The 26,529-nt window shown below is 55.2% G+C and overlaps 1 protein-coding gene across 1 annotated transcript in view; it reads right to left on the reverse strand.

The window, feature by feature from the left end:
- Positions 1-26,529, reverse strand: part of RAI1 (retinoic acid induced 1) — a 112,059-nt gene that overhangs the window by 61,377 nt on the left and 24,153 nt on the right. The window contains exon 2 of the mRNA XM_081162926.1: positions 13,770-13,902. The gene's annotated coding sequence lies outside the window, so the exon portion shown is untranslated. The remainder of the gene's footprint in view (positions 1-13,769; positions 13,903-26,529) is intronic.

The following is a 26,529-nucleotide window of genomic DNA, read 5'->3' on the forward strand; positions in this document are numbered from 1 at the left end:
TTTTAATTTGTCCCGCCTTCTTTGCTTCCCCAGTTCCTGGGGCCAACTTGTCCCTTCTCATCCAGCCATCTCTGTCACACTCCCTCTTGGAGGGCGGCAGTAGCCTGCCACCCACCAAAGACCAGCTGTGAGCTCCTAGGAGCCAGGGGCCAGGCAAGCTGCAGTGCTGAGGCCCTGCTGAGCATGGATCTCATCTTAATGGGTTTTCCAGAGAGCACTTAATGAATGTGTGACTGCCCAGTGTTGCTGGTGGACTTGGAGGAGGCAGCCACCTCCCCATCCCCACCCCTTCCTCACTCCAAATGGCCTCAGTTTCCTCGTCACAAAACTTGCCCACCCAGGGGCGGAGGAGGCCCTGGCAGGGAGCTCACCCCACAAGCATCTCTGGGTGTCAAGAAACACCTCAGTAACATACTGAAGACAGCTGCTGTCATTCTTCAGTCTCCTAAACTGCGGGGTGTTGGGCTGGGTCTGCTCAGGCCTGGGCACGTGTATTAACAAAAACAGTGAGGACAGCCACACTAGCAGAGATGAGGACTCTGCAGGTATTTTAGCCCCAAAAATGCCTACCAAGCTGACCACAGATTCCATTTTCCAGAAGGAAAAGACTGAGAGCCAGGGGCCCATAAGCAGGCTCTCTGGCTTCATTCAAGCACCAGAGGCCAGGGATTCACTAAGTCTGAACAAATGTGGGTAGAAGCTGGCAGCCTGGACATTTTGCCCCAGCATGTCAGAGTCGCCTCCCAGAAGCTCAAGGAAGGGTGGGCCCTTGGTCCATCTGGAGTCCATGGTTTCTTCCTGTTTCCTACTAGGCCCTGGAGTCCTCTGCCCCCACCAGCAGACAAGCCCAAGGCCCTTAGGGGTGGCAGGGACCACCCAGGAGGAGAGAGCGGGAGAGAGAGACACATAGGCAGACAGATGTGTGACCCAGTGCCCAGCCCAGTCCGGATGCTCCGCCCAGCCTGACAGCAGCTGGGAAAACAGGCTCCTCAGCTGCCCATTCCCCCGCCCCTCCCACCACCGGGCCAGCCCTCTCACTAGCCCTGAACAGGAACTGGGCCTGCAGCCATCACCTGCTCCTCCTGACTCAGCCCCCAGCCAATCACCCCTGATCCCCACGAGACGCAGGAGGAGGCATGGGTTCTTCTGGTGGCCCATGCCCTGTTGCTACCCTAGCTCAGGCTCCCAACACAGGCTGCCCCCAATTCCACGCCTGCCTCAGGCCAGCCAGTGTTCCTCTCAACCTTCCCCCAAATTCTCAGGGGCGGGAACATCAGCCTTTTCCCTGCAGTTTTTCATAACCAGCCCAAAACAAAGCTGCCCTGTCTCCCTGAGCTGCAGCCCCCACTCTGCCATCACCACTGTTTGGGGCTGAGAAGTCCCCTGTCACCTGGGGCATGGAGACTGTCATTGCCTGGCTCCTTCTGGGGAAGCGGAGGGGGCTCCCCATCACCCCCTAGACTGGCCAGGCACAGGGTCTCTGTCCCTGTCTCATACTTCCAAGGCAGGATTACTGAGGCTGAAATTTCAATTAAGAAAGAGAAATAATTACTCCAGGGCTTCAGGCTGGCTCAAGTGATGACAGGCCTCCATATCCGCTTCCCTGGAGTGGGGGGAGGTGGCCTGGGACCCCCTCCGGCCAGCATGGACCGAGAAGGGACTAGAACCTTTGCATACATTCAGCCTTGTACCCCCACCATCCTTCTGCTGAAATGAGGCCAATCTCAGTGCTGCCCAAGGTCCCCTTCCTGGGGGGCTTGAGAAAGGGTAGAAGCTCCTGGCAGAGGGCTGGGGAGTAAGCTTCGGATAGCTTAAGGAAATTGAATTAAATTAAATTTAACTATTCAGTCACTGTCTGTTCCTGCAGCAAGCCTCAGCCTGAGCCTGAGGGCTGCCATGGCCCACGTGGATAGGGGTGGGGACTCCCAGAGCCAGACTAAGAGGGCTCTGGCCTCCCTCGGAATGGATTCCAGCACAGGCCTGGGAGAGGGGGTGGCTCTGGAAAGGTCCCTAGAAGGCCTGCTCTGCCACTCACAGGAGGCATGGGCCTGGGCAGGAGCCTCCCCTCTAGGACTCAGGTCCATCTCCTGCAAAACAGCTGTCACAAGTGGGGGGGCATTCCTGGGCACCCCTGCGAGACCCTCCCCAATCTACTCAAGAGGTCTTCAAACAGCCACCCTTAGCTATGTCCCCCTCATCTCCAAAACTGTCCCATCTTCCACCCAAAAATGTCCCTTCTCAGAATGATCCATTTCCTCTCTAGAAATGCTTCATTTTAATCCAGAAATTCTCAGCTCCAGAATGCTGTTATCTCCAGAAATGTTCCATTTTAGCTCCAGAAATAACCCTCTTTCATCTTCAAATATAATCCACCTCCAGCAATGCCAGTGCTCTCTATGAAGGCTCCACCTTAGCTCCAAAAATGCTCCACTTCCAGGAATATCACGTCCCGTTGCACCTCCAAAGACACCTCAAATCCAGAAGGGCCCTATTTTATTTCCAGAAATACTTCAGTACCATCTTCAAAAACATTCCATTTCCAGATGTACAACAATGTGTCCATTTCCAGAAATGTTTCATCTCTAATAATGTTTGCAACTGGAATTCAGAAAGGCCTCATCTTTACTCCAGAAAATGTCCTCTCCTATCTCTAGAAACATTCTTATTTGATCTCCAAAAATGCCCTATTTGCCCGGCTAGTGTGAGCATCGATCGACCTATGAACCAGGAGGTGATGGTTCGATTCCCAGTCAGGGCACATGCCCAGGTTTCAGGCTTGTTGTAGGGGGCGTGCAGGAGACAGCTGATCGATGACTCTCTCATCACTGATGTTTCTATCTCTCTTTTCCTCTCCCTTCCTCTCTCTGAAATCAATGAAAGACATAAAAAATGCCCTATTTCACCTTCAGAAATGCCCCTCTACTAGAAATGCTGTCCACCTTGTCTCTAGAGATGTGCTTATCCAACCTCCAGAAATACCACGTCTTATATCTAAAAGCATTCCATCTCTGGAAATGTTCCAGCTCATGTCTGGAAAAGCCCAGGGTGTCTCCAGAAAGGTCTCCTTGTGTGGCCCAGATGCTGCAGACACTCAGAAACCTACTTCCTTTAGGCTCTCCTAGGGAGAGGCCAAGAGGAGATGGGGTGGCCTCCTCTCTTCCTCCCTTGTCCCTGTGGTCTCTCGGCTGCCTGCTGGGCCCACTCTTGTAGCAGGAACAGGATAAAGTTAAGAGCTGTGCTGGCAGGCGTTTTGGTCCCTGGAAGTGGGGAGCATGGACAGTCAGGCTTTGAGGCAACTGAGAGCCTGCCTGACCCGAAGGCAGGGACGGTAAAAGGGACCTGGGCTGGGAAGGAACAGGCCAGAAAGGACTCTGCAGGGCCTCAGCACAGCCCCCCAGACACACCCTCTTCACAGACATATCCACCAGCCCAAGTGCACATTCTTGAGTTTGGTCAATACCTACACAGTGCACAGGAACACCCACCCCGTCCACCTCCCACCCTCCAAGCCACTCGCACGCACACATAAAAACCCACACACTTGTAGCCCTATCCACACAAGTGCATAGAACACCCACAAATGCACACACACAACACAGACACACAGGTCCAGCATGACATGCACTGTGACCCACTATCACCTTCATCCACATTCCCCAGGTGAAGGGGCAGAAGCCCTGCCAGTCTCTCCAACCAGCCCAGGTCAAGGGGCAGAAGCTCTGCCCGTCTCTCCAACCAGTCTAGGTTAGCAAGACAGGCAGCCTCAGTATCGGCTGTGGGTCAATGGGCAATTCAGGGCTCCAGGTCTTTGGGCTTAGAAGGGACCAAAAAAGGGAGGAGGGTGCACATTTGGGATCTGCTTGCACACCTACTAAGATGGGGCATTCCCCCCCTCCTGGAGCAGTGCAGGCCGCCTCTGGGACACTTCTAAAGCTCCTCTCTGGGTGGAACTGAAGCCTTGCGATGCCACCTCTGTCCAAGCCGTCAGGCAATGCTCTCCAAAGAAGTGGCCAAGCCCATGTCCTGCTGAGCTTTCACATGGAGATCCTTGTCTCTTTGTCCTTCGACAGGTGGGAGACACTGTTCTTTGGGAAGATGGCCTGGAGGTAGCTAAATGGAGGGGGAGTGGTACCAGCCATGTGCATGCACACACACGTGCACACACACACGTGTCCCGTATGTGTCCGAGGACCTCAGGTGCAGACACATGGGCAGGCAGGTAACACTCCACCATGTCCTGAACCCACACACAGGGAAGGAAGGAGGTGCCCAGGTCTGCACCAGGTCTGCCCCTGTACCTCGTGGGTGGGAATTCTCGGAGCCTCTCGATAGGTGGGAGAGAGAAAGGGGTCTAAACTCATCCTCCCAGCTCCCAGAAGCATCAACTAGCTCTGGTCGGAACCTATGGGAGGACAATTACCATTTATTAATGTTCCCAATTTAGAATCAGCCTTAATTAACTGGAACCTCTTAAGCCCCCTTTTCTGATCCTTTGGGGCGAGGGCATATGTAAATAGACCTTCAATCTGCCCCCAGCATGGATTCCTTTGTCTAACACCCCACAGCTGGCCAGCTCTTGCCTAGAAATGGGGCTTCCATACCTGTTTCTCACCCACACTCTCAATCCCCCTCAGTCCTGGAAATCCCTTTTTTCTCTAACCTAGATCTCCCCCTCCTCTAGGAACTAAGATCCTCTCTCAAAAATATGAAGGGAAAATGCCAAATGGTGAAATATGAATCAGAATGAACACGTGGTCACGGGGTGCAGGACGGGAGAACTGGGGCCAGGCTTTGGCATGAAGTGGCAGGAGCCCCCCAGCAGGGCTTTCTGGAGAGGCTTCTGCATTGGTATTCTCTGTCCCTCACAACCCAAATTACATTGGCTCTCCTGGGGCCCTTTCATCGCACGTTATCACTTGAGCAAAAGGTTCTGTATGAGGACGTGGAAACCTCTCCTGTGTATTAACTAAAATGGCATTTTTAAATGCACGGGAAAAAGCAGCTCACTTAAGAGCCAACTTTTACAGTAGCTCAGATCAGAATGAGCACTGAACTGGGAGTCCAGAATAGGGTTTCTTGTCAGACTCCTGCCCTCCCTAGGCCTTGAAGGGTACCACTTCACCTCTCTGCTCTCCACTTTTCTTGTCCACTAAAAATGAACTAAAAGCCCCTACTATGGTATTCTAGAGGGCGTATGAAGCACGTATGAATGGCTGGGTCAAGGCAGGGAACCAGCAGAGTCCCAGGGGGTTAGTGTCAGGCTTTGCCTAGTGTGTGGTAACCCTGTCATGGGGGAGGGGAGCTGGGCACCACTCTTCAAGCACTCTGAGCCCTTCCTCACCGCCTCATCTCCCTGGGCAGGCGGCCTCCTACCTGATACACCCTTCCTCTTTTAATTTTTTTGGCCTGGAGAACTGGTGAAAAACACCTTCAAGACCCATTTGGAATCAGTTCCTCAGTCCTGAAATTTATAGATGAGTTTCAAAGATGTAGCTGACCAAGATGAGCAAAAGCTAGGGTGCCAGAATCAGAAGCCAGGTGTAGGCAGGGGGCACCCCGCACTAAGTGGGGACTGCAGACACAGCAGAAGATGCCAGGCCCTGCTAGCTCTGCCAGCAGCCAACATGTGGACCACTGCGCCCATGTCTCTCAGCCTTTCCTCTGATGACAGGCTGCTCACAGAGGGCAGCTCTGAAGTGCAGGCAGAGAAATAAGGGCAGGTGAAAGGCAGTACAGCAAAATGTTTTAATGGGAAAGAAGTGGCCCTCGCCTCACCACTAAGTCCCCTCCTCCTGCCTCCATCCCCACTGCTCCTCCTGCCCTCACCCCCAGTGCTCCTCCTGCCTTTCCCTGGGCTTGGGTACACTTCTTCCTCTCTGTGGGAAGTCTTCTTTTTGGGAATTACAATCTGCTGGGTTTAATTACTGGTCCCCAAGGACCACCACCTCTTCTCAGCAGAAACTTAATAATCCCTCCCAGGGGCAGGTGACAAGTTGCAGGCCTGGGCCAGGCCCCTGATTCCCTCTGGAGCAGCACCATAGGTCCACACAACAGCTCAGTGGGATGGAGGTCATAAAGGGTGCACGCAAGGAGGACACTCCTGTCCAGCCTAGGCCACAGAGTTACAATAGGGAATTCAGGAGTGTGAAGTCAGGAACTCTGAATTTCTCTGAGGGAGGAAACTGAGGCTCTGAAAGGAGACTTGGCAGGCAGAAGGTCAGGCAGCCACACCAGGGCCTCTTCGGAACCCACCTGGCTCCCTCCACGCGTTCCTATCTCCAAGCCTTCACTCAGCTGAGATCCTTACACAGGGACCTCCTTTCCCCATGGCCTTCAGATCAACCCTTCACAGCAGTCAAGGCCTCAGTGCTCTCAGCCTCCACTCCTGCCTCTGACTTCCCTGTTCCCACCTACCAGCTGAGCTTCTAGAACTCTCCTGGACCTTTTACACTTCCAGGCCTCCCATCATGCTGTATAATGCTGCCTCCTGCAGTCAACTGTTTCCCCTTCCAGACTTGGGGTCCAAGTTTCCTCCTCTGGAATACACACACTGACTCTCTGAGCAGGGCCTGGACCCACAAGGCTGAATGCTGAATAAAAGTCTGAAGGAAATGAAACTTGACTGTAAACCAGTAGCCCATCAGATGCCCCCCAACACCCCTCTCTGCTGATCTCATCTTGGAAACAGCTGAAGGAACTGATCACCATGCAGGAGGGCTGGGTCAGTCAGTCATCCGTGGGTGAGCCCTCTGATTCCATCCCTCAACTCTGAGATAGCTACCAAGGGCTGGTGTGGGGAGTGGGATGTGCAAGAGGCTAGTACCATGCACACCTCTCAGGGCCTGCAGACCGAGGTTCAAGCCAGACACAGGGGGTGGTTACAATGACCCCGGGAGGCTGCACACTGGTGGCTGGGGTCCATAGGTGGGTTGCTGGATTAGATTACAACACACACAAACCAGATGTCATGTAAACATCTGAATCTTGGTTCCTGAGAAGGTGGATGACGGACACCCCATAAGCCACCCTGGCGGTGCTGAGCAGCTACACCCCAGGAGAGCCAGGTCCCCCCTCATCAGCATTGCCTGCTGTTCCTGCAGGGCCTAGAGGTTGGTCGCCCCTGCATTATGCAAACCTAAGTTCATCCTCTGATCACTCCCCCGTTTTAAGCAGCACCTCTGATGCTTTGACTTGACAGGGAGGAAAGGAGGCAGTCAGGCCATGGGAAAGGCAAGAAGGAGATACTGTGTAGAAGGGCAGATACCATGTAGCTCAAGGTACTCTTGGGAGATGGCCCCTTGCAATGATGACTGAGGCAGGGTCTCTGTCTGCCTCAGTGCAAAGGGCTTTTTGTGGGGTGAGCCAACATCTGCCAGTCTCCTCCCCAATTCTGCCCTTGGGAATGTGTGAATGACTTTTCTGGTCCCTTCTGCCCCTCTAATTCTTCATAACGCTATTTTTTAAAAATATGTTTTTATGGATTTTCGAGAGAGAGAGGAAGGGAGAGAGAGAGAGAGATAGAAACATCGATCGGCTGCCTCCTGCAGGCCTCCCACAGGGACTGAGCCCACAATCGGGGCATGTGCCTTGACCAGGAATCAAACCAGCGACCTCTCTGCACGGGCTGATGCTCAATCCACTGAGCCACGCCATCTGGGCTCATAACACTATTTCTGGACCCAGAACCCCCTAAGAACCCTGGTACAGGAGAAACATCCCCTCCCTTTCCCATTCTACCTTTGATAATACAGCTTCAGAGGGAAGGGGAGTCCCACGACCTTCCTAGCCCCCGTAGGCTCCTACTGAGATGACAGTCACCTCAACCCCAGAAAGCACAAAGGGAGTATTGGGTGTCTCCCTTCACAGAAGCCTTCAAACCCAAACCCTGCCATGGCTGCACAGGTGCCCTGAATGAGCGCCTCTGGGTGCTGGATGCTGCAGGCACTTGAACAAACTTGACCTGGTTTTCCTTACTTTCCCAACAGTCCTGCCAGGAAAAAGCTATGATTCCCATTGCACAAAGGGGACACGGAGACTCAAAGGAACAGGAAAAATCCCTTGTTCATGGCCAGAGCTCTCAAGTGCTTCTGGATGTGGCTGCCCTTAAGCCAGGTCTCCACAAATGCCAAGTTGAACCTGCTCACCCAAGCACCTACACTCTTATGAACCATAACACCTGATTTTCAGGGTACAGACTGAGGACCACCCAGCTTATTATTATTATGACTACATTTTTCTACCACTGCAGTCCTTTCAGGGCTGACTGGGGGTGAGATACCCAGGTAAGGCAGAGCATGACTAGGCCCCGGCTTTCTCCAGAAAGGTCTCGGTGGCATGTACTCAGGAGTGTGGGTACGGGGTGGCTGGCAAGCCTCAAGAGGCACCTGTAGCTGGTCTGCTGCAGAATCATCAGCCACCTTGGGGAACAGTGGGAAGGGGTGGGAGAAGGCCCTACCCAGGCTGGCAAAGGTGACATGAGTCAGACCAGAGCTGCCCTAGCCAGTGAGTCATCAGGCTCCCAACATGACTGGATATCACAGACTACACCCTGTGTAGCTTGGACCTCAGAAATGAACAATCCCAGGGTGACATGGAGGATGAGAGAGCCTGTCCTTGAAGCCTCAGCTCCTCAGGGGTCATGCAGAGGGAGGACCCCTCATTGTGAGTTTGGGGACAGCTGGAAGCTAGGAAGGGGGTCTGGGCCTCGGAGTCCCCAACTTCTGGCTCCATGACCTCAAGCTTGTCACTTCTCTGTAAAATCAGAACCACAGCTGCTGACTGTGGCAGGATCTGTGTAAACAATCAGGCTTGGTGCCCAGCACATGAGTAGGGATCCATGGGACCTGGTGGCTGCCACCCAGCTCCTGGGACCTCAGAGAGCACCATCTACAGGAGGGGGTGTTTTTAAAATTCAAAGTAGTAGCTCAAATCCACCTCCACACATACCCCCAACACCTTGCACTCCGCTCCCCTCCACGGTCTGCTCCTCCGTGGGCTACGGCTCAGCTGGCCGTGCCCTACAGTTGGACCCTGCCCAATTTTACATCCTCTGGTCTGAGCCCCACCCTCTCCCTTGCTGGGGGATGTGAGCAGGATTGGCTCAATCAGGATATAATCATTTTTAATTAACGTGCAGATCCTTTCACAGGCTGATCTCCTTGGAGACCAGAGGGAAGACAGTCTTTTAAGATTTTCTTTTGCCTTCCTCCATCCACCCCTCCACGCTGAAGGCTGCTCCCACCCTTTCACCCACCCAGACGCAACCTTGAAAGCAGCATGAAAAAGCCTGGTGGCCGGACCCTTCTTGAGGCCATTAGGAGGAAAGTGTGTGCTCACACACAGTCACACAAGAATGTGCCCAAGCTTGGGGGCACGCTCTCCAGAAATGCACAAAGGGGAACAGAGACACACAGGGCACATACAGAAACACACACAGGCATGCATGTACGCACACGTGCCAAAGCTAGGAGGCACAGAGACCCCTTAAGAAACATGCAAACAGAATCCGAGGCTCACAAATGTGGACACACATATGCCCAGGCTGGCAGGCACACTAACCCCCAAGAATACACAAACAGGCTCAGACACACACACACACAGGCACACACAGATATGCATGCACCTACGGAGACACATCCAAGCAGAGACACCATAGAAATGCCCAAATACCCACACTCATGGAAGGGCTGCTCTAAACCTCCATGGCTGGTGGGCATGCTCGCAGGAGGTAAACATAGGTCCCTTCTCTGAGATGGGACCTCACCCCCTACAATCACCCTGGCCCCAACCCCCAATGTTGAGGTGCCCTGTCATCTGTCCCACTGGGGAACCCATGAAGAGAAGCCACCAAAGTCTTGCCTCCCTGTCACCTGGGTGGCACCTAGCCTGGATCCTTCTGAGTCCTGAGCCGCCCCCCCAACAGCCCTGGCAGAGCCCCAGATGTCTATCTAACCTTTACTGGCCATCCCCACAACCCACACTGGGAGTGATGTCCCCCAACTTCTTCTCTGGGTGCCCAATTAGGCTGGAGATAGGGATTTTCTCTCTTTCTTCATTTTAAATAGGTCCTTTCCTTCCCCTTTTTCCTTTCTGACCTCCCTCCCTCCCTCTTTTCTTATCTCTTCCTTTCTCTCCCATTGTCTCTCCTTCTATTCTTTTCTCTCTCTCTCCTTTGTCTCTTCCTCTTACCCTTCCCTGCAAGGGGCCTCCTGGGGTCAATCTAAGATCAGAGGGAGAGTGTAAGATGTAGCTGGTCCTTCTCCACTGCCCCACAGTGGACATCTGTGCCAACACCTGCCCCCAGCTCCTGAACAGAACCAGAGTTTGCTCTTTGGACAAGTAAATTGAAGCACGAGGGGAGGGGCACAACCACTGGGATCCTCTGACATCTTCAGTCTCACCCCTCTTATTGCACCTGCTTTGGATTCTCGGCTTTTCCTTCTGGAAAGTGGGATGACAAAGGGTGTGGGGTGTGGGGTGGGGGGGGTGGCAACAGGGATCGCATGGCTGGCCAACAGCAGGCTGATAACCTGGGTGACCCCAGAACCAGTGGACACAGCCAGTGAGTGTGACACAGAAGGACTTAGGAGCCTGTCTGGTTTTCTAGCTGGTGGGCATGTTGGGTGCTTCTCTCTCCTTTCTTGGGGTTTCAGTGTTTCCATCTGTGAAATGGGCAAGGTGAGGCTAAAGGAACCCTAAGGACTCTTTCAGGATGCAGAAACCAATGTGGTAGATCAGCAGCCCATTCTTGGCAGCTGCAAGGTCCAGCAACTGCTGTGTGACCTTGGGACTCACTTCCCTTCTCTGGGCTCCATCTCCTCCTCTGTCAAAGGAGGAGGGTCAGGCAGGTAATTCACTGCCAAGGCTCCTTTTGGTTCTGATAGAAGGTTCTAGATTGGTCTGGAAGGAAAGAGAATCAGGTGCCCCCTTCTCCGGGAAAAACGAGAAGCCCATTTCTTCTACTGCAGGAACGTCAGAGCCTTTGGCATCAGCAGAACCATTTTCAGGAAATCATCTTAAACATCAAAGAAAGCTTTCTACACAAAAATATATCTACTACCTCATTCATCAGGAGCATCCAGAATGCTGAACAAAAGGGGAATATTAAGTAAATGATGGTACATCCACCAGACTGGAAGAGCCTGAAGACATGGTGTTTATGAAGAGCTGGTTACAAAACAGGAAAAGACTCCTGTTAGCTGCCAAAGGAGAGAGGATGTGCAGCTGAACAGAGAGTGACGAGGAAGGCTTTAAAAACAAACCAGCCACCAAGTTCACAGAGACTGCAAAGGACAACACCAAAATACTAATGTTGTCACCGCTCACTAAGACTGTCAAGAACCTTTTCTTTTCATTTTTCAGATTTTCTATGAACCATATTTTAAATGTATGTATCAAAAAGGTCTTTTTCTTTTAAAAAGATTGCTAAATGCCTCCAGTTGAGAAACCTTCCCCTCTCATTCATTCATTCATTCATTCATTCATTCATTCATTCATCACTGATTCATTCACTCCCATGTTTGTCCATCCAGCCAAAGCCCAGGCCCATCTAGTGCCAACCTCGGGGCTCTAAGATCCAGAGGGAACAGTTCTCACCTACAGGAAACGGGAACTCAGGGTGGGTGAGTAAGAGAGAAGACAGATGCTCAAATAACTGCACAGCAAGGGGCTTGCGCCATAATGGGGCCCTTTCTCCTGGGAGTGAGGAGAAATCAATCCTGCCCCCCTACGGGGCCCTGACCTGCTAGAGCCTCACCCAGATCTGCCCTCAGCACCAAGGGTCTCACAGTCTAGCCTAAGGGTCAGAAACTCTTAATCACCAAACCTCCAGCTGTGGATGGTGAGGATGGAAATGGGGAATGGGGCAAGTGCAGAAGCCCCCTCCCAGTCCCCATGGCGATTCCACTTCCAGTTCCTATGGTCCTGGCAAGTAACCCCTTTTCAAAGCCTCAGGGCCACAAGGCTGCTACCTGACTGCAACTCCCTCTCTGGGCTCTAATTTCAGCCTCCTATCAGGTCCCTGAACCAGGTACCACCCAGCCAGGTCCTGTTCAGCGGCAGCTACTGCAGAGGGAGAACAGACCAGGGAATCTGCTAGCTCCCCTCCCAGTCAGCAAGGCAAAGAGTCTCACTCCTTCCTGCTGAGTGGGGGCTGGCAGATAGCTGGGGAACTCTTTCTATTCCTGGACCAAGCCACAGACCGGCCTGAAAACTGCCTGCCCCCTACCCCAAGGTGACTCCCACCCCCCAGGAATCCTCTCTTTAAGCAGGGAGAATTTCCTTCACCTGCCTGGGTGTCCAGCTTGAGGGTCCCTGGCTAGCCCTTCAGCTGCACACCTGGCAATCCAATTAAGGCATATTTCCATCGACTCTCCTCCACCCCCACTCCCGTTCCAGCTAGCCCTTCACCCCTTCCATACCCTCTCAAAGGAGCAAAAGGATCTGGGAGCTCTGAATGCTGAAAAGCCTGACCTCATGGCTCCCACTTTGAGTTGAGCCCCTCTCAGGATTGCGATCCCTGGAAATTCTCTGGGCTAGCACTCCCTTCCCAAGGCCCCAGTGGGAAAAGAAGTTCCCACCCCTCCCCTCCCCCTCTTCTTCCCACCCCCAGGCCCAGAGGGAAGGGAAGAGGTGTCGGAATCGCGGGTCACCAGAGCAGCATCTGCTGTGGATCGCAAGAGACAAACACTTCGTCACACACACACACACACACACACACCCCCACACACCACCCTCGAGATCACCTCTGAAGCCCGCATTGTACGTGGGGGGAGGAGGCCGAGTTGGAGGGAGGAGGCTGAGGTCGCGGGGGGGGGGGGGCCGGGGGCCTCCAATGATCCTGAAGTCACCAAGCAATCATCAAGGCCGAGAGGGGCTAGAACCCACCACCCGGGCGGAGGGCCCGGCCTCGGCCTCCCCCGCAGCTCACCTGGCCCCCGCCTGCTCCCGCGAGGCGCCCTCGGCCTCGGTCTCTACGCCCAGGCCCCTCCCCTCCTCCCCCGCGCCCGGTCGGCGGCCCGGAGAGACCCGGCGACCGCCAGCCCCCGCCCCGCCGGCTGGAGCGCGAGGTCTCATTGTCAGCCGCGCCACTCGGCACGAGCTCCGGCGGCGCTGGCGCGAGGGGCGGGAGGGTCTCCGGGGCAGCGCCGGGAGCCGGCTCCGGCCCGCACACGTCCGGAAGCCGCGGGGGAGGGCGCGGGGGGCGAGCGGCCTGGACGCGCGCGGCGGGGGCCGCGGGCAGCGGCGGAGGAAGCACCGGAGGCGACCGGGGCGCCAAGTTCCCCGGGAGGCTGCGCTCTCGGGAAGTTTCCCACCGGTTGCCGGGAGCAGGACGGGGCGCGCGGACGGCCCTCGCCAGTCTGACCGGCTCCGGGGCAGACTGAGAACTTGAGCAAAAACACTCCCTTCTCCGGTGTCCCTCATTCCTCATCCGCTGCCACCAGCTCCTCCATCTCGTCCCCTTGCCTTCCGCCAGTACCACTGTCGCCAAGACCGTGGAGGAAAGGGGAGGAGGGAATCCCCAGCACAACCAAACTGCGGCAAAAAAAAAAAAAAAAAAAAAGGGAAAGAAATTCCTTCTCCTGAGAACAATTCCCTCAACCGGCATGGAAAACCCCCAAACAGGCAAATCTGCAACTCCAGCCAAGATTGCGGCGTGCGGGAGGGGTGCCGGGTTTGCAGCAGGTCTGAGCGCCGCGGCGGTCGGGGTACGGGAGCCCTCGCACCCAGACCGGCTCCCCAAAGGCACAAAGCTCGGCCGCCAACAATACCTGCGGGCTCCTCCTGAGTCTCTGAGCGCCGGCGCTGCGCGTCTCGCCGTCTCCCTTTCCGCAGGCGGTCTCCTCCTCCTCGCGCGCCTGCTTCCCCCTCGCTTCTTCCAGAACTCGGCGACCAGACGAGATCCTTGGGAGAAAAAAATGTGAGCGCTCGCACGATTCCTTTCTCTCCGCCCGCCGCTCGCGGCGGCCCCGGGCTCGCTCCTTTCTCCCTCGCGCTCCCGCGCGCGCCGCGCCTCTCGCGCCCCGCGTTTCCTTCTCAGCAGCCCCTGCGAGCGCCCTCAGTAGCCATTATTCACGGGTCGCCAGGGGACAGGAGGTAATTAGAGACCGCCCCGTGGCCGCGTCCACTCGGAAAGCGGGATGCAGGCGCGGGGGGCGCGGGGAGGGGGCGGGGGCGCGCACACGCGCGCAGGGAGGGGCGCGCGACAAGGGGGCTTGACTGCGCGCAGCCCGCGCCCCAGACGAGGGGGAGGGGAGGCGAAGGAGGGGGCGCCTGGGAGACGCTCCCGCAGCTCACTGCGGGGCCCAGGTCACCGACGGGGAGGCTCAGTGGCGCTTAGGGACTGGGGGGTGGGGGCGAATGTCTCCGTTTGTGTGTGAGCGCGCGCGCGCGCGCGCGCGCGCTTGTCAGAGATAAAAGGGGAGGGAGGGAACACTTTAATATTTTCCCGTGACTTACGACGAGCCAGTGGGTGAGCTCTTGGCTGCGCGTTTAGGTCCGTGTGTGTATCAATGAGGCTGTATATTTCTGGTCTGTCCTACGTGTGAATGTCACGGGGTGTAGGGGTCTGGCTGCGAGCTGTGAATGGCTGCAAGCTGTGAATGTGTCTCTGGGTCTCGGAGGGACTGAGTGATGCGGTGCCTGCGTGGGTCATGTTTGTATGCGATTGTTTATGGGGGGTGTGACTGCGTGGGTGTGACTGCGCCTGTGCAAAGCCGTGTCTGTGTGAGGTTGTGTGGGTGGGGGGGTTGTGTCTGCGTGGGCCCGAGTGTCTGAGGGGTGTTGTGTGTACGTGTGGGCTTGTTTGCGAGTGGGACTGCGGTTGTTGGGGCTGTGGGGCTGTGCATGGAGGGGGCAGTGCGCCTGTGCAGGGCTGTGGTTCCGCGAAAGGCTGTGTTATGTGTCTGGGGGCGATCTTGCGTGGGGCTGTGTTCTGCGTGCGGGTCTGAGGCCTGGCGGGCGAGGTGGGAGTGGGGGTGGGGGTGGTCCGAGTGGCCTCGGGGATCCCATGACCGACCGCAAACGAGCCAGTTAAGGTTCGAACAGGCTGCGAGGGGGTCAGGGCGCAAAGCTCCGAGTAGTGGCAGAGGAGGGGCGGGAGAGAGAAGGCAGAGAGGAGGGGGACCTCATCCTGTGCGCCCTCTCTCTGCACCGGAGACGCAGCTTGGAGATCCTGGCACTTGGGAGCCCCAGGTCCTAGAGGCACTGGGACTGGAGAACCGTGCTGGGCCGGGGAAGCTGCCTAAGGGCTAGGGGCAGCTGGAACTGACACTCAGGAGATCCAGGAGCAGCCGGGAAGCCTGCAGGCCAGGGTTGCCTGAAGAAGCAGGTCGTGTGGGGAGACAGTGGAGGACTAGCCGGAGACAAAGAAGAGCAGGGGGCCGGGGACTTCAAGGCGGACCACACCTCCAGGTTTCTTCCTCCTGACACCCTCCCCTCCCCCGGCTGAGGGGTGGCCCAGCCAGCGAGCTAAAGGCTGGTGCTTAGAGCTCTGCGCCAGTGGCGCGGCCCCTCCTTGCCCCAGCCACTAACAGCAGCTCCAGAGCCCTGGGGGCATGGAATTATGCGCCCTTGGAGGCTGGGGGGGGCGGTTCTGAGCTTTCAAGAGGGCGTGGTGCCAAGGGGCTGTGATTAAGCGCTGGGCTGGCCACCGCCTCGGTGGGCTGCTCGCCGCCCACGCAGCCATCCACTCATTCATTCATCCATCCCCTCGCCTCTCCATCCACCCACCCACCCTTCTCTCCAGACACGTGTCTGACCTATCCGGTCGGTCTGCTCTATTATCGATCATCATTATTGATTATTGAGCCACGGACCACACAGACTTGTCAGACCTGGCTCTTTCCACTTACCCCTGCGCCACAGTCTGTTTCCCTCTCCTCAGCCCTCGCCTACGCTTCCCCATTCAGATCCCCCTCAGTTCTGGTAAGAGGGGAGGAGCCCAGGTTTTGTGGTTCAGTGACGGACCAACCCCCTCTTCCCACCTCCTAACCCCCACCCCGCCCCTACTAACATCTCCTACGACCAGGGAAGGGGGCTTCTCCCCACCCCTCCCTGGCAACACACCTCCACCCCCTGCTTGAGTGCCTCACTCAGTCCAGCCCCCTCTGGGCTGGGGGGGGGGGAGGAGCATAAAAGGTTTCTGGAGTGGATGGCTGTGCCTGCTGGCTGTGCCTGCAGGTCCTTGGCTGCGGGCTGTGCAGGGGCTGGTGGCACACAGGTCACTAGTATCCCAGTGGCCTGAATAGTCAATCCCAAACAGTGTCAACTAGGAAACTAAAAACAGATTCCTGGGCTCTAGCCCAGACCTAATCAATCAAGTGCCCAGAGCCTTGCTGTTTCCTTGCACATGCTGTTCCCTCTGCCAAGGAATCGATATCTTACTGCCAGGCCTGGAGCATGCAGACTCCTGAGCGCAGCCTGCCCAGGGACAAAAAGCAGGCCTCTCTCCCAGAAATGGACCCAAAACAGCCCTCTGAGCTGACTGACCCCTGGCTCACCAGTTAGGATGCAGCAAAAGCAAAGGGGCTGACAGAGAGCACCTACTTCCAGCCAGTGGGCCCTGGGCAGCCCAGCTCCTCTCTGGGCTCCCCATCTTTAAAATGCAGACTGTTTCGTCTCTACCTTCAATGGTCCAGCCTGAGAACCCCACTGTGTGCACCATTAGACAAAAAAGCCCAAATCCCTGCTGGGGACCACCAATGCAGCCATAAACTGATCCATAACCCATCACAGTGCCACCTGATCCTCTGCCCCACACTGTCCCTGTCACATCTTGACTCAGCCACCTCCTCCCTGCAGCCACCCACAAAAAGTAAAGACTGGCAGGACTATGAGGATGGCAGTGTTTGCCCCCTTCCTGGGAGCAGGGACAGGCTCCCATCCCCTCCCTGGTTTCAGTGATCAGAAGAAAAAAGTCCCTCCGGTTGTTGATGGGATCCCGCACAATCAGGCTTCACCCCCTTTCTGACCTCATTCCCCGCCCTCCCTTACCACTGTCCCTTGAATTTACAGGCTCATTCTCATTTCAGGGCCTTTGTACTTGCCGGCTCCTCTGCCTGGAATGTTCTTCCCGAGCTTCTAATGTACCATATACTTTACCTATTTGTGTAGTTTGTATTTGTTTTTGTCTGTGTGCTCACTGGTGTGTCCTCTGTACCTGGAATGGTCCCAGGCACACACTGAATAAGTATCTGTTGCATGAATCAATGAGTAAGTGAATGAATGAATGAGAGACCCCAGCCCTCCTCCTGTGAACATGACCCAGCCCAGGGCTTTCTCTTCTTTGAACCAACAGCCCCTTTAGAGAACAATACAGGTGGGGGGGGATGAAGACCACCAGGGCAAGGGCAGTCACCTGGATCACCAGCACTACTCAGTGAGTGCCCTGCACTGATCCTGGATTCCTGGCATATGCCCTAGGGGGTTGAAGGAATGAGATGGTGGTGGGATGGCTTATCCCCAAAGAGAGCAGAGCCCTTCGTCTGTTCCAGGGCCCTCTGTGCTGCTCCCGGGGGGCAGTCGGCAGAGGGGTCAGATTCACATTTGCCAAAGGGTACGGAAATCCTTTACCTGGCCAGGCCTTTTTTTTTTAAATCCTCACTAGAGGATATTTTTTCATTGCTTTTCAGAGAGTGGGAGGGAGAGGAGAGAGAGAAACATCGATGTGAGAGAGACATAGATGGGTTGCCTCCCACACACGCCCTGACCAGGGCTGGGGATCGAGCCTGCCACGGAGGTACATGCCCTTGACCAGAATTGAACCCGGGACCCTTCAGTCTGCGGGCTGACGCTCTAACCACTGAGCAATCCCGGTCGGGCTGGGCCCTTCTTTAAGTATGAAAAGAGACGGTCATTAGGACAGCCCCCCAAGCAGGGATCTGCCCACCTCTCAGAGCCATCAAAGGACTTGTCAAGACCACACAGCAAGACAACCTGATCCCTACGTGACTGTGTTTCTAGAGAGATCTTGCTCACCTCTGCCTGGCAGAGCAGGTGCTCAATATGCATTTAGCAAGTGAATGAATAAAGTGACAATGTCAAGATTCAAACTTAGGTCTTCATGGCCCCCAAACCCTTGCTTGTTCTATCAGACTCTATTGGCAGGATTCCATGGGATCACGGGGCAGCACCCAGTACACAGCAGGTATTCCACAAATGCTGAGGGAATGACCAGTAGGGGAGGTTGCCTGGCTGGCAAGATCCCCACTCTGGCCAGGGTCTGACTCCACCACCCACCACCGAGTCATAATTCAGGCCAAGTGGGGAGAGGGGATCCACCTCCTTGCTTGACTGGTGGGAGATATGGGCTAGAGTGCGGATGTTCACAGGTCTCAAAGGGCCCAATCTTTTCTATAAGTTATAGCTGTGTTCACGAGGGCCTGGGCCTGGGCATTTCGCACTTTTTTTTGCCCAGCACTAAATAGCTGCTTTCCTGCAAAGTATGTGTTCAAATGCTATACCAGGGTTATATAATAAACAGAAGCCAGGGAGGAGACCTCAGGCATGGACATGGGGGATACAGGCGAAGGGGTCAGCAGGGCTGCCAGTTAGGCTCACTGATATGCTACCAGGGGCAGGGGTGAGCCAGGGGCCATGCAGTTGGGTACAAGAAGCAGAGAGGAGGGGTCTGCACTCCACCCACCAGACCAGGCAGGTGCCACTGAGATCCAGAAGCTGCATTCAAGCTCAGCCCTGGTCTAGTAACCCTCAGGCCCTCCTTGCCTTGGGGTTCTGTGTTTCTCCAGGGAGAAGAGAGAGCAGCAGGCACCTGACCTGCAAATATGAAGACCTGGGGTCAGAGGTGAGCCAGGTAGGTTTAACGTCTATTCTACGTGTTCATAGAGTAGTTATCCAGTCATCTAATCTCTATCTTTCCCTCAGATCAGTCACCCTCCCTATTTCAGAGACTGGGTCACTAAAGTCCAAACAATCAACTTTCCCAAGGTCATACAATTTGAGTGTAGTAGAAATAGTCATCCATTTGCTTGGCAAATATTTATTGAGCACCTACTATGTTCCAGATACTGTTCTAAGAGCTGAGGATTCAGAGGTAGAAATGAGACAAGGTTTCCAGTCTTTCTAGCTGTGATACAAAAAACAGAATGAATGAGTAAATTATATAGTATGTTACATTTGGGTGGGGCAGTGCTGTAAAAAATAAACCAGGGCAGGAGGTTGGGAGCAATGGGGGGAGGGCTTTGTTTTCCTATTGGGGGCTCAGGGAACTCACACTTGAAATCATTAGAGAACAGACTTGAAAGACTAAAGTAGTGAGGCATGCAGCTGAGGGGAAAGCTGTGCAGATAGAGGGAACAGCAAGTACAAAGGCCCTGAGGCAGGAACACTGTGGGGATTTTCAAGGAATGGCAGAGGCTGGTTTGGCTGGAGCAGAGAGAGCAATGGGGGAATGGGAAGAGTTGAGGACAGAGAGGTGACAAGGTGCCACATCTTTGTAAGAACTTTGGCTTTTACAGGGAGTGAAATGAGGGGTCTCTACAGTGTTTGGGCACAGGAGGGACATGATCTCCCTGAGGTCCTCAGAGTATCCCCCTGGATGCTGTAAAGAAAATAGGTGTGGCCCTGGCCAGTGTGGCTCAGTGGATAGGGCCTCCTCCCATGTACCAAAGGGTTGAGGGTTTGATTCCCAGTCAAGGGCACATACCTGGGCTGTGGCTTCGATCCCCAGCCCCAGTCCAGGTGCATGCAGGAGGCAACCAATCAATGTGTCTCTCTCACATCGATGTTTCTCTCTCCACCCCCCTGCCTCTCTTTCACTCTCTCTGCAAATCAACGGAAAAAATATCCTCAAGTGAGGATTAACAACCACAACAAAAGAAATAGAGGGAACAGTTGTGGGGCCAGGGCAGGGGCAGGGAGACCACTGAGGTGGCCCTTGTACAAGTCCAAGCAGGCAATGACAGGTCCTGGCCAGTGTGGGGGCCATGTCGAGCTGGAAGACATCAGATTCTGGATTTATTCTGGAGGCAGGGCTAACAGGATTAGCTGATGCATTTGTCCAGAGCAACTAAAAGGATGAAGCTGCAGCCATCAGCTAGTTAGTCATTTGATGGTGAGAGGTCTGGGGCCAGGTTCCCAGGGCTGGTGGGAGGGCAAGTCCTCAGGAAGGAACACCTCCCTCCCTCCCCCCCCCCCCCCCCCGACAGGTTAATGACCTTCAGGCCAATCTGTTAGCCACTGAAGAGGCCCCATTTTCCGTGGATGTACCAGGAGCAGTGTTCCCTGCCTGGGTCACCACTGAGTAGCCTGCCAAGTTACTCTCCTACTCCAAGCCTCAGTTTCCCGTTTTTCTGAACATGTTGGGCCAGGTCAGAGGCCAAGGACCCTGTCTGCCTTCTCTCCCTCATGGCCCTGTTGTTTTCACAGACCAGCTGAGCACATCTGCTCCACAATCTCAACTCCACAAATCTCTCCTTTGGAGTATGTTTATGGAGCACCCACCAAGTGCCAGGCGTTGTCAGGGGCACCAGGGAACAAAACAGACAACCCCCTGCTCTCCTGGGCTGGTGTGGTCACTAAGCAATTCCAGCCTGTTCCTTTTCCTCCCCCCACCGAAACCATCGAATGCCCAGTACTTCCTGAGAGCTGGGCTACCACGTGAGCCCGAGAGCTGAACACTTGGGAAAATGGTCTCCTTTGAAAGCAAAGACCTCGGTGTTTGAGTGGAGTGGTGGGGGCATCAGGATTATGATACCCAAGTCCCCTTAAGTTTTTACAATATTTTCAAACAGTTGTCGTGCCTCGTCTTCCACTCCCCCATCCCAGGGGATAGCAATAGAGGTCAGACGAAAATCTGGGATCTCACTATTTAGTTTCAGGCCAAAGTCCAGGCAGGAGAAAGGCTGCTTGGCATCCACCTCTCCCGCCCTGGGTGGTGGTGGGGGGCACCACACCACTCTGCCCTGGCCTGGCCCTTGGCCCTCTAAGGGCTGGGCTGGGTTCTGCCCACCCATGCCTGTGACTGAGACCAGTTCTTTTTCTGCCTGCCTTTGATCTGCACAACCTTTGATCTCTGCTGTCTGTGGCATTCTCTGCCGTCTGTCTGTCCACCCTTCTTTACTAGACTGTGGGAGACAGACCACCAGATGAAGTCATACAACTTCCGACTCCACGGGGCAGACCCACCCACTAGGGGCCCTGTTCTCTGCGCTGGCCTCGACCTCGCCACAACCTCTCGGGCTCGGGCGGCAGCCGCCCTCACCCCCCGGGCAGCATGGAGCCCGCCCCGCTGGCACCCACCGCAGTACCGGAGGAGGTGCTGAGCTCGCCGGGGCTCTCGGGAGGCCAGGCCCTCACGCTCCCGGGCCGGCGGGGCTGGGGGAGGGGGAGGGAATGGAAAGAAGGGGAGGGTTGGGCAGCGGAAAAGGCAGACAGAAATGGGGAGGGAGGACGGGGGGAGGGGGGGGCGAAGAAGGGAGCAAGTGAGGAAGAGCCGGTGAGAGGGTGAGAGGGGAGGGCCCCAGACACAGGGTGGGCACAGGGCTCTCCGCAGCCTCTGTGGGGCAGGCGTTGCCCCTGCTCTGCAAGCCCTGGCTCAGTCCTGGGTTCAGAGGGTACCCCTTGCTTCTGGGCTACGACCAAGGTCACCCAAGCCCAGCACATCGGGCCTGGCTGGGATCCTGTCACGGCCACAGAAAAATTCACAGAGCCCTGTGCCTGTGTGGTGCCCAGCAGGGCCCAAAGGTGACTTCTTAGCCTGTGCCCCTCCCTTTTGAGGTACACCCCAGGGCTCGAATACACGCTTTTGGCCAGGAAACCACCAAGAGGCTGAGGGCAGTGATGTGGCTAAGGCTTACCCAGTCCTCTGTGCCAACACAGACAGACCCCTGACCCCAACCACCGACTGACCCCTGCCCTCGGCCATGATTGGACTTCTGACCCCAGCCATAGCCACACACCAACATCTGCCCCCTGCTACCGAGGACTCTGACCCAGCCTGTCTCAGCCTGAACCCTGATGCTGGCAGGGGTGCAGAGTGGTGACCATCCCACGGGCACCTTCCACCAGACCACCAGGGACCACGTGAGAAGCTCAGAACCATCCTACCCCTGAAATAAAAAACACCATTGATCCTGCACATGGTCCACACTGAGACCTCAGGGTCATGTGGTGACTAAGGAGGGCCTGAGGCCACTGGCACTTTCCCAGAGCAGAGTCCAGTGCCTGGGTCAGTAGGAGTACACTAGACACACACACAGACACACCCTGAGTCAGACAGACCTACACTTCCGGTCAGACCCACAGGCCTCGCCGGAGACGCTCCCCCCCACACACATGCAGACACACGCTAGGCTGGCAGCACTGGCACAGCACACATACACCAACCAGACACCACACACAGACTGTCCCCACCCCCGCTCCTTCCCACTGGGCCACACGGCCAGTCAACCCAGGCCCAGGGGGTCCCCAGGTGCCTGAGAATGGGAATGATGACCCCCTTCCTTTTCCTCTCCTTCTGAGAGGCTGGGGAGCCCTCAGGTCCCCCTGGGCCCCAGAGGGTTCCTTTGCTTCGCTGGAAGGGAACCCCATGAGAGGGAGAGGGCAAGCATTACTCCCTCCCACAGATCAGGGTGGCTGTAGAGCCCCCAGCTATACAGAGAGGCCACTCCACACACAGTACACATGAGCGATCAGGACAGGCACGAACACATACGCCCCCAGGTGGAACCATGTGGCACACCATCTGTGTATTCATACAAGATGAGACACACATGTGCTAATATGCACACAGGAGATGTAAACAGGGACAAGTACACATGTAAATGTGACATAGACCCACACATAAGGACATGCACAGGCTCCTCTGTGTAAGAATGTACACATGTACCTGCACACACACCTGGATGACAGCCACCTGCCTCCACACATCGTTTGTTCTCTGACCCCAGGTTCTCCAGGACAAGAACCTCAGAGCTTCTGGGAATCTCTGGGTGGCTCAACCACTCCTCCAATGACCCCTCCAGCCCCTTCCCAACTTGGCTCAGAGTCCAAAGCCTCTGCCCTCCCTTGACCTGCTGGTACCAAGGATACTGGTTAGTCCATGGCTTCTCCTGGCCCCCAAGCCCTCAGCCCTAGAAAGGTGAGGCCCCTAAAGTCCTTCTGACAGCTACAGCTCCTGCCTGGACCTGGGCAGAGTTGGCCAGCCCCCTTCCTGCTAAGGGATACCCAGTGTCTGGGATTAGAGAGACCCAGGGCTCATCTTCTCCTGGAGCAGGGGAGTCCCTGAGTCTCAAGGAACATGCTAATGGGAGGCTTTCTTCAGGGGTGCCTGAATCTGCAGGGATCACCTCTAGAAGGACGGAGAAGAAACTGCTGACCAAAAAGGAGGGTTGGTGTGGGAGGGACATTCAGTGTGCTGTATGAATTTTTACCACGAAAGTGTATGAGGAGGGAGAGGGGAGGAGGAGAGTTCTGTTCTTGTACTCTTCTTCTGGGTTTGGCTTTATCCCAAAATTTCCTGGTGGAACCCAAGTGACTGTACCATGGGTCATGGGGGTGGCACACAAAGATGGTGCTAACTCTGCCAAGCACGTCCCATGGAATCCTTCCAGCAATCCTTTGAGGTAGGGGTCCTTTGCCCATTTTAGAGATGTGAAAACTGAGGCTCAAAGAGCAGAGCAGAGAGGCACAAGACCTGAGTGACTTTGGGTCAAGCCTGAACCCTTGCCCTGCCTTGTGAGCTTCTCATGGAGCTGTTCTTTTTTTTTTTTTTAATATGTTTTTAACGATTTTTTATTTTAGAGAGAGAAGAAGGGAGAGGGGGAGAGAGAGAAACATAGTTTGGCTTCTTCCTGCACACCCCCTACTGCAGATCAAGCTCACAACCCAGGCATGTGCCCCACCAGGAATCAAACAGGTGACCTCCTGGTGCTTGGGAATGATGCTCAACCACTGAGCCACACCAACTAGGCTCATGCAGTTGTTCTTATTCGCCTGTTATGCCCAGGGCCCAGTTCAGGGCAGTCTGGCCTGGCATATGTGTGGAGGAAAGAAGTTGACTCCTGGCTTCAGATGCCCACCTGGGCTCTCCAGGAGAGTTACTGGGGGGTGAAGTCATGGTTCCCATCCTCCTCACACACCTTAAACCAGGAAAGGTGCTGCCCCTGCCAGCCCCAGTGCAAGTCTAGCTCTGCGGCATCCTGGCTGTGTGTCCCTGGGCAGCTCCACACCCTCTCTGGGCCCAATTTCCACAGCTGAGAAGAGGGATAATGCTTCTGCTCCTGCTTATCTCATGGGGGGGGGGGGGGGATATGGGCTGGAAAGCAGATTTCTAAGCCATGTGATATCTCTCTCCCTAAACTTAGCAAAAAGCTCATAATCTGAGACCAGAAGAATGCTCCCAAACCCAGCACCTGAGATGAGGCAGCTTTGAGAGCAGATATGATCCTTCACTCGACAAACTGCCAGGGCCAAAGCCAAGTCCAACCAACTACAATGAGTATGTCCTTCCAGTCTTATTTCCATTCCTTCTGGGTGGAGAGGCTGCCTCCGGTCCATAGCACTCCCAAACTGTGTGGCGAGAGGGTTGTACCCAGCTGCTTCACATCAGATTTCTGAGTCTCTGTTTTTAAAATGGGAGGACAGGAGGGCCTGGGCTGTGTTCAGGATGAACGAAATGAGTATGTGACAGTCACTGGGGTTTGTCACACTGTGAGCTCTCAATAAATGTTAGCTCGGACGGTTGTTATTCCCCCCTGGCCTCTGGAAAGAGTCGAGTTTTCAATCTCTGGGGGTAAGTATCAAATTCCAACTTCATGGTGATGTCCTGAATATTTAATTTGGAAATCCTACTTGGCTGCACTGCTGGGCCAAAGGCACCCCCACACTTTGTCCCCAATGCTGAATGACTACCAACATGTGATCTGGGCGACTAGTTTTTCTGAGTCCCTTTACAACCTCCCAAAAGCCAAGTAGGGATTGGGGCAGGGAGGAGTCTGGGTGCCCCATGACACAGACCCCACAGACCAAGAAACTGGGGCTCAGAGGAGGAGCTCAGGAAGGTGGAAGCAAAAGGAAGACAGATTTCACGTCCATATAAGGAAGAGCTTGTTAACAGGCACAGCTGCCCAGAAATGGAGTGAGCAAGCTGCCTGGGAGGTGGTGAGTGACCGGTGGTGAAGGGGTGCAAACAGAAAAAGGTGGTTTCTGGGTGGACAGCACACAGACGGCTCAGACACTCGACAGGGGAGGGCAGAAGGGACCTCTGGCTCTGTAACCTGACCATGGCCATGTGCGCGGGGTGGAATCCCAGGTCAGCACTGGGGGCTAGCGCGAGCGCTCTGGCTCCACACCCGCCACGGGAACAACCCCCCGCGGGAACCCCGCAGAGGAGTAGCGGCGCAGCCCCTCCAATCAATTCCCCACCCACCCTCCCCCCAGGTCACAAAGCATTTATTTTTTAGAGAGAAATACCTACATTTAATTTTTGAAGTTGGAAAATACATAAAAGTACAAAGGAAAAAAGGAATCCAGGTCCTTCCTCCCCGTGACGGTCACTAGTTCCTGCCATCACCTCTGTGCGCACCAATTTTGGTTAGAAATCCTGGTGCGCTCTAAATTTCTTTTATTGAGAATCAATTCACTCTTTTCAGTGGTTTTGGTATTTTCAGGGCTGTGCAACTACCACCACTATCTAATTTCAGGACATTCTCATCTCCCCAACGCCCATGCCCATCAGCAGTCATGCTCCACTCTCCGCACCGTAAGCCTGTCAACCACTCACTACTTCACGGGCCAGTGCAGTCACCTCTTCCCAGCCTCCGCGCCCAGCCTGCCCCCTTCAGCCCTATGGCAGCCAGAGGGAGCCTGCTAAAACCCAAGTGAGATCACATCCCTCCCTCACTCAGAACCCTCCGTGGCTCCCACCGCACGTGAGAGTTAAAATCAAACCTATACCAAGGCCTACAATCCCCTATGCAACCACACCCCTGCTACCTTTCGGCCTCATATCCTCCCGCTCTGCCTGTCGCCCCCTCTGCTCCAGCCATGCTGGACTACTCATGGCTCCTGAAACAGAGCAAGCACGGTCCCGCTCCGCGGGCTGCCCCTACCTAGAGCACACTTCTCCTGCATGCCTGCCTAGCTCTCCCCCCACTCTATGTCTGCAGCCCTGCTTTCTCTGTCTTCATAACACTGATCACCTGACATATCCTCTGTCCACTGACTTCTCCCCGCTGAGGTGGCAGCTCCGTCACTTGATGACTTGTTTGCGCCTAGCAGTTACACCTCAGTGAATATCTGCACTGTTTCCAATACTATAAACATACTAGGAGGAGCAAATGAAAGCCCAGGCGCTCACAGAGCATACATTTAGGGACTGGCGGCCCTCCACCTGTGGGCACGTGCAGCCTAAACCACACTGTGCCTCTTGTTAACTGAACCAGGAGAGGTCACATACAAATCCATATTCCTGCTTCTCTTGAAAACAGATCTGGTCACCCAGGGCTGCACACCTGCAGGACAAACATCAGCAGGCTGGGCCTGGGGGCACTGGGGTCTTGGGACTGGGCT

Source organism: Miniopterus schreibersii (assembly GCF_964146895.1).
Source record: "Miniopterus schreibersii genome assembly, chromosome: 16".
Taxonomy (NCBI): domain Eukaryota; kingdom Metazoa; phylum Chordata; class Mammalia; order Chiroptera; family Miniopteridae; genus Miniopterus; species Miniopterus schreibersii.